At 45.6% G+C, this 7932-nt stretch overlaps 1 non-coding gene and 1 pseudogene across 1 annotated transcript; both read right to left on the reverse strand.

Moving 5' to 3' along the window:
• Positions 1 to 513: 513 nt before the first annotated feature.
• On the reverse strand, positions 514 to 587 carry trnat-cgu (transfer RNA threonine (anticodon CGU)). Its single transcript has one exon. It is a non-coding gene; the product is annotated as a tRNA-Thr (tRNA).
• A 2535-nt stretch (positions 588 to 3122) lies between these two features.
• Positions 3123 to 5288, reverse strand: LOC137310622 (zinc finger protein 84-like; annotated as a pseudogene).
• Positions 5289 to 7932: the final 2644 nt, after the last annotated feature.

The following is a 7932-nucleotide window of genomic DNA, read 5'->3' on the forward strand; positions in this document are numbered from 1 at the left end:
TTGAAAGCGACTAATATCAGAGCTAACCTCGTCACCGACATGCTCACAGATACAGAGCGGCCACACTCTGCTTCAATGAGATGAAAGCCCAGAGCGGTTTCAAGGTCGAATGCAATTGGAAGCAAAGCTCGTTCAATGAAAGTGCAGGTCATTGAGGTGCCTTTAAAGTCCTGATTGTTTGAACTGAACTTCTTCCGAGACCGCGTGAGATTCAGGTGGAGTGATTTGGGGACTTCTTTTCTCTCTTTGCAAAAGTCTGAACCGCAGTTCAAGGATCAAAAGTCTAGTTCCAAATTAGGGCTTCTCCAGGGTATGAACCTCGAATCGAGAATTATACCCCGACCTCAACGAGCCCAGAAACAAGAACGTATCACGGACACATTCTATGAGAGGGCTGACTGTATCATGAAAAGGCATTTTTGAAGAGACCTCCTGATCAGTTCCGTGTTGGATCCTGAACAAAACACAGCACTGTGTGCTTCTCAAATTCACTAAACACCATGAATTACACAAAGGCACCGCTGGGAGTTGAACCCAGAATCTCCTGTTTACGAGACAGGTGCTTTAACCAACTAAGCCACGGAGCCAATTCATGGGAGCGTTTCCCACCTCCTCTCATTAATATCTATCAGCTCCACGTCACATTCTGTTGGTGATTCAGACTGTTTTATCTTTGTTTATTTCGCTTGCCCGTTTCCCTGTGAATCCCGATACTGACTGCATTTCAAGCTGTGTTTATCTTTCTGTGTCCATCAGTGCTTTGATACACGAATGAATATTTGTGCTTCTGTTTGTTACTTTAAATAAATTCGGGATGGACAATTCTCGCTCTGACACTGAAGAACTAATTGAGCAAATTTCACAGTGAAGTGTTGTTTATTTTGGTGCTGAAACTAAAAAAATCGTAAAAGGTGCAAAGAGGGAAAACGAGAAAAACTTGTGAGTGAAATTAAGGACAACTTTCAAGGTTTTCACACGTACATTAAGAGAAAGAAGGGTGACTAAGAATAACGTGGGCCCTTAAAGACAGATGGAGGTGATATTGTAATTGAAAATCAGGAAATGGCAGAGTTGCTGATACTCACAGAAAAGCATGAGGACAATATACCAGAGACACGAGGAAAACTGAAAATAAATCAAGGGGATTCAGTGTAAGTAAAATAATGGTATTTGAGAAAACAATTAGACTAAAGATAAACAAATCTCCAGGGCCTGATGTTTACCATCCCAGGGGACTAAGGGGAATAGGTGAGGAAATTGTACATGCTTTTGTCATGATCGTTCAAAACTCTCTTGATTCAGGAATTGTTCCATGGATTGAAAAAATTGCCAATGTCATTCCGTTTTATATGAAGGGTAGGAGAGATAAAACAGGAAATTATAGACCTATTAGTCTGACGTCTGTTGTGGGGAAGTTACCAGAATCTGTTATTGGGGAAGGAATGACTGAGCACTTGGATAAACATGAATTGATCAGAGAGAGTCAGCATGGATTTGTAAAGTGTAAGTCAAGTCTAACGAAACTAGTTGAACTTTTTGAAGATGTAACTAACGTGGTAAATGATGGAGTGTCTCTGGGGGTTATGTGTATATTGACTTCCAGAGGCATTCGATAAGGTTTAACATCAGAGACTGTGAACAGAAATGAGAGCACGTGGAATTTATAGCAACCCATTGACATGGGGAGGGAGTTGGTTTGGAGGTAGGAGACAGAGAGTAGGGTTAATGGGTATGTACTCAAATTGACAGGATTTGATTAGTGGTGTCCCCCAGGGATCTGTATAAATGAGGCAGATAAAGGAATAGAGAGCGGTATATCCAGGTTTGTTGACGACACCAAGTTAGGAGGCGCAGTGAGCAGTGTAGATGGGAGCATAAAGTTATAAAGGGAAATTGATAGATTCAGTGAGTTGGTAAAACTGTGTCAGATGGAGCTTACATAGAATTACATAGAATGTACATCACAGAAACAGGCAATTCGGCCCAACTGGACTATACCGGTGTTTATGCTGCAGACGAGCCTCCTCCAACCCCTCTTCATCTAACCCTATGAGCAAACCCGAATATTCCTTTCTCCTCCATGTGTTTATCCAGCTTCACCGTAAATGCATCCATGCGATTCGCATTAACTACTCCTTGTGGTGGCGAGCTGCACATTCTAACGCCTTTCTGGATAAATATGTTTCTCTTGAATGCCAGATTGGATTGATTGATGACTATTATATTCATGGCCCTAAGTTCTGACGTCCCCACTCCCAAAAGTACAAACACCTTATCGACATCTGACCTATCAAACCCTTGCATAATCTTAAAGTCCCATATCAGGACTTCTATTTTCGATACAAAAGAGCCCCAGACTGTACAAAGTTTCAATCTGGGGAAGTGTGAGACCATCCACTTTGGCCCTAAGCAAGATAAATCAGAGTATTTTCAAAATGGTGAGAAGCCAGGAACTGTGGGTGAGCAGAGATACTTCGGGAAATCAGGAAGAGTTGGCAGACAGGTGCAAAAAATAATTAAAATGGCTAATGGAATATCGGCCTTTATCTCAAGGGAACTGGAATTCAAAAGGGTGGAAGTTATGTTAGAATTCTATAAACTCTGCGAAGGCCACATTTAGAGTACGGCATTCAGTCCTGGGCACCAGACCTCAGGAAGGATATATTGGCCTTGCAGGAGGTGCAGCGCAGAAAGACCAGAATGATACCGGGGCTAAAATGGTTACATTATGAGGGCAAGTTGCGTGGACAAGGTTTGTATTTCCTCGTGTATCGAGGATTAAGTGGTGATGTAATTCAGGTGTTGAAGGTGATTCAATGATCCAATGGTGGGTGTGTGAGTTGGTGCTGAATCGGTCCCCTTCAGTGAAGAGAGGGTCAGCGGGCGCCTGACAGACACGGCTCGGAACGGGACTCGCTTCTCTCCGGCAGCAGCGGCTGGTTTAGAGAGATCTCTCTGTCTGCTGCTGTTACTCCGCCTCCCGCACTCTGGGAGAACCGCGGAGCTCGGTCCTCATTTTTCTCTTATGGATCCGGCTCCATCCGTTTACTGTTGACGGGAGTGCGTCTGATACCAAGTCAGTCAGAAGCGGGTGCAAATCACAACATCGGCACAGGCCCAAGGACTGGGGACTGGTTTGATATTGGGTCCTTTTTAAGGGACCGGCTGTAGAATGTTTGTACAATAATAATGATCAGAATTAACTTTGATACAATGAAGTTTTTTGCAGTTATTTCCCATTTCCACCCTCACCAGTTTTATACAGTAACAGGTAACAATGTTTGAGGGATGTGATGTCCAGTGTTGGTGGAATCAGTGTAATTTAACTTGATACATTGAAGAATCTCTTGTCCATCCCAGGCTCTTACCTTAGGTTTAGACCCTCACCTAGTTTAAAATTGGTCACTCACTGATATAAATAAACCAGTAACAATCCCGAAACCTCAGCGGGTATTTTTGTTCCGATACTTAATGACGGTCCCAATTTCCACTGAAATTCTCAATCAGCAAATCCCAGAGGCTGTTTCGGGTTTGACAAACTGTGAAACAGATTGTTTTAAAAGCCGGAAAGAGGGAAAAACTGGTGGTTGATATGAAGTGTTATACATTATCTCTTTCTGTTTCAGATTTACAATTTCTCTTTGTGTGTTACTGACAGGAGAGGCTATAACGGAGCCCAGTGACTGGGTAACGAGCTGCACTGAGTCATTGGCCTGTGTTACAGACCGGCTCGTTGGACCTGCTCATTTCGTGAACTCACTGGTGTCTCAGCACGTGTGATGACTGAGTGAATCCCTTCCCACACACGGAGCAGGTGAACAGTCTCTCAACCAATGGGCATGCGTTGATGTGTCAGCAGTTCATTTCTACTTTTAAGCTCTTCTCACAGTCACTGCATGAAAAGGTCACTCAATAGTGTCAACAAGTTAATGTTTCAGAAGGTGGGATGATCGAGTGAATCTCTTCCCACACACGGAGCAGGTGAACAGTCTCTCCCCAGTGTGAGTGCGTCGATGTCTCAGCAGTTCGTTTCTGATTTTAAATCTCTTCCCACAGTCAGAACATTTAAAGGTCACTCAGTGTGAACTCGGTGGTGTTTCAGCAGGGTGGATGACTGAGTGAATCCCTTCCCACACACGGAGCAGGAGAACGGCCTCTCCCCAGTGTGAGTGCGTTGGTGTTTCAGCAGTTCAATTTTGCTTTTAAAGCTCTTCTCACAGTCAGAACATTTAAAAGGTCTCTCATCAGTGTGAACTCGCTGGTGTGTCAGCAGGTTGGATGACTGAGTAAATCCCTTCCCACACATGGAGCAGGAGAACGGCCTCTCCCCATTGTGAACTCGCTGGTGTGTCAGCAAGGTGGATGAATGAGCGAATCCCTTCCCACACACTGAGCAAGTGAACGGCTTCTTCCCAGTGTGAACTCGCTGGTGTGACAGAAAGTGTGATGACTGAGTGAATCCCTTCCCACACAAGGAGCAGGTGAACGGCCTCTCCCCAGTGTGAATGCGTTGGTGTTTCAGCAGTTCAATTTTGCTTTTAAAGCTCTTCTCACAGTCAGAACATTTAAAAGGTCTCTCATCGGTGTGAACTCGCTGGTGTGTCAGCAGGTTGGATGACTGAGTAAATCCCTTCCCACACATGGAGCAGGAGAACGGCCTCTCCCCATTGTGAACTCGCTGGTGTGTCAGCAAGGTGGATGAATGAGCGAATCCCTTCCCACACACTGAGCAAGTGAACGGCCTCTTCCCAGTGTGAACTCGCTGGTGTGACAGAAAGTTTGATGACCGAGTGAATCCCTTCCCACACACGGAGCAGGTGAACGGCCACTCCGCAGTGTGAGTGCGTTGGTGTTTCAGCAGTTCAATTTTGCTTTTAAAGCTCTTCTCACAGTCAGAACATTTAAAAGGTCTCTCATCAGTGTGAACTCGCTGGTGTGTCAGCAGGTTGGATGACTGAGCGAATCCCTTCCCACACACGGAGCAGGTGAATGGCCTCTCCCCAGTGTGGGTACGTTGGTGTTCCAGCAGATTCCTTTTGCAGTTAAACCTCTTCTCACAGTCAGAACATTTAAAAGGTCTCTCCCCAGTGTGAACTCGCTGGTGTGTCAGGAGGCCGGATGACTCAGCGAATCCCTTCCCACACACGGAGCAGGTGAACGGCCTCTCCCCAGTGTGACGGCGTCGATGAGTTTCCAGCTCTGAAGGGTAATTGAATCCCTTCCCACAGTCCCCACATTTCCACGGTTTCTCCGTGGTCCGGGTGTCCTTGTGTCTCTCCATGTTGGACGATCAGTTGAAGCCTCGTCCACACACAGAACACGTGTACGGTTTCTCCCCGCTGTGAACGGTGTGATGTTTTTTCTGGCTGTGTAACTGGTTAAAGCTCTTTCCACAGTCAGTGCACTGGAACACTCTCACTCGGGTGTGTGTGTCTCGGTGCTTTCCCACTCACACTGATGTTTGAAATCTTCTCCCACAGATAGAACAGACAAACATTTCTCCTTCCACATTCAAAGGCCGATGATATTCAGGTCCTGATGAATCGAGAGACTCTGTCAGATCTTGACGTGATCTTTGGTTTGAGTTTCCCTCTGTAAATCCTCCCCTGTAAAAGGAGTTTATAAAAGTTATCACTGTAAGTACAGGATAGAAATTCAGATCAGATAGCTCTACTTTCTATGGAACATTATTTCCTCTCTCATTCCTCAAAGCTGAAAATCCCCATCCCACACACTCTCCCTCCTCCCTGTGCTGAAATCCAAACCCATCGCATCATCTTTCAGTGGCCCGAAACCATGAGTGAAAGGGCGAGAGAGAGTGTGAGAGAGGGAGTGTGAGAATGAGTGTGAGAGAGTGAGTGTGAGTACAGCAGTGCGCTCGGTGTGGAGAATGAAGTGGTAAACAATTTTACAACACCAAGTTATAGTCCAGCAATTTTATTTTAAATTCACAAGCTTTCGGAGGCTTCCTCCTTCCTCAGGTAAATGTTTCCCTGAGGAAGGAGGAAGCCTCCGAAAGCTTGTGAATTTAAAATAAAATTGCTGGACTATAACTTGGTGTTGTAAAATTGTTTACAATTGTCAACCCCAGTCCATCACCGGCATCTCCACATCGAGAATGAAGTGAGGCAGGTGGAGCATGTTTCAGTGGGGCAGCAGTGATCATAATCTCATTAGGTTTAGAATATTTATGGAAAAGGACAGGGGACAGTCAAATGTGAAAATTCTTAACTGGAGGAGGGCTAATTCCAGTGAGTTAAAAAGGGATCTTGTCCGTGTGGATTGGAATCAAAAATTGGCAGGCAGAACAGTTATTGAACAGTGGGAGGCCTTCAAGGAGGAAAGGAACGGCATCCAAAGCTCGAGCTCCCTGGATGACTGAAGATATTGAGATCAGCATTTCTCCTTCATTTACAGACGCTCCCTGACCGATCACCAATTCTCCTTCATTTACAGACGCTCCCTGACCGATCACCATTTCTCCTTCATTTACAGACGCTCCCTGACCGATCACCATTTCTCCTTCATTTACAGACGCTCCCTGACCGATCACCATTTCTCCTTCATTTACAGACGCTCCCTGATTCGATGAGTCACGAGGTTTGACGCTGACACTGCGCATGCTCGGAGGCCGCGGGCCGTGTGTTGAGTTTCGGGTCTGATCTAAACCGGAGCCCCCGGAGTGTAGAGAGAGAGAGGAGAATGTTCACTGTTTGATATTCGGGCCCGGGGCCGCACTCGGGGTTTGTGAAGCCCCCGCCCCCTCCCCCGGGGTTTATTAACCCGCTCCCCCCGCCCATCTCTCACCTGTTGCCGACACGATCTCGGCCTCACTCCCCGCCCGCCGCGCATGCTCAGCTCACACTGCCCGGGTGATTGACGGGAGCTCCGGACCAATAGGAAGAGCGGAGAGGGGCTGGAGGACCGAGCGGGCGGTTGGTCCTCCAACCAATCGGAGTGGGTGAGGGGCGGGACTTGCGGCACCGAGTGGGCGGGGCTGAGCCCGGATCTCCCTCATTGGCTGAAACTCTGCATCAATTTTAAACCTGATTGATGTCAAACTCGAGGGAAAAAACTGGACTTTAATAAAGGACAAAGAGGAGGGAATATTGGAGGGAATAACACAGTGTAGGGATAAAATGGATTAATTCAGGACAGACAGCAGGGATTATTGGAGGGAATAACACAGTGTAGGGATAAAATGGATTAATTCAGGACAGACAGCAGGGATTATTGGAGGAAATAACACAGTGTAGGGATAAAATGGATTAATTCAGGACAGACAGCAGGGATTATTGGAGGGAATAACACAGTGTAGGGATAAAATGGATTAATTCAGGACAGACAGCAGGGATTATTGGAGGGAATAACACAGTGTAGGGATAAAATGGATTAATTCAGGACAGACAGCAGGGATTATTGGAGGAAATAACACAGTGTAGGGATAAAATGGATTAATTCAGGACAGACAGCAGGGAATATTGGAGGGAATAACACAGTGTAGGGATAAAATGGATTAATTCAGGACAGACAGCAGGGAATATTGGAGGAAATAACACAGTGTAGGGATAAAAAGGATTAATTCAGGACAGACAGCAGGGAATATTGGAGGGAATAACACAGTGTAGGGATAAAATGGATTAATTCAGGACAGACAGCAGGGAATATTGGAGGGAATAACACAGTGTAGGGATAAAATGGATTAATTCAGGACAGACAGCAGGGATTATTGGAGGAAATAACACAGTGTAGGGATAAAATGGATTAATTCAGGACAGACATCAGGGATTATTGGAGGAAATAACACAGTGTAGGGATAAAATGGATTAATTCAGGACAGACAGCAGGGATTATTGGAGGAAATAACACAGTGTAGGGATAAAATGGATTAATTCAGGACAGACAGCAGGGATTATTGGAGGAAATAACACA

The sequence above is a fragment of the Heptranchias perlo genome, unplaced genomic scaffold, assembly GCF_035084215.1.
Source record: "Heptranchias perlo isolate sHepPer1 unplaced genomic scaffold, sHepPer1.hap1 HAP1_SCAFFOLD_266, whole genome shotgun sequence".
NCBI lineage: Eukaryota > Metazoa > Chordata > Chondrichthyes > Hexanchiformes > Hexanchidae > Heptranchias > Heptranchias perlo.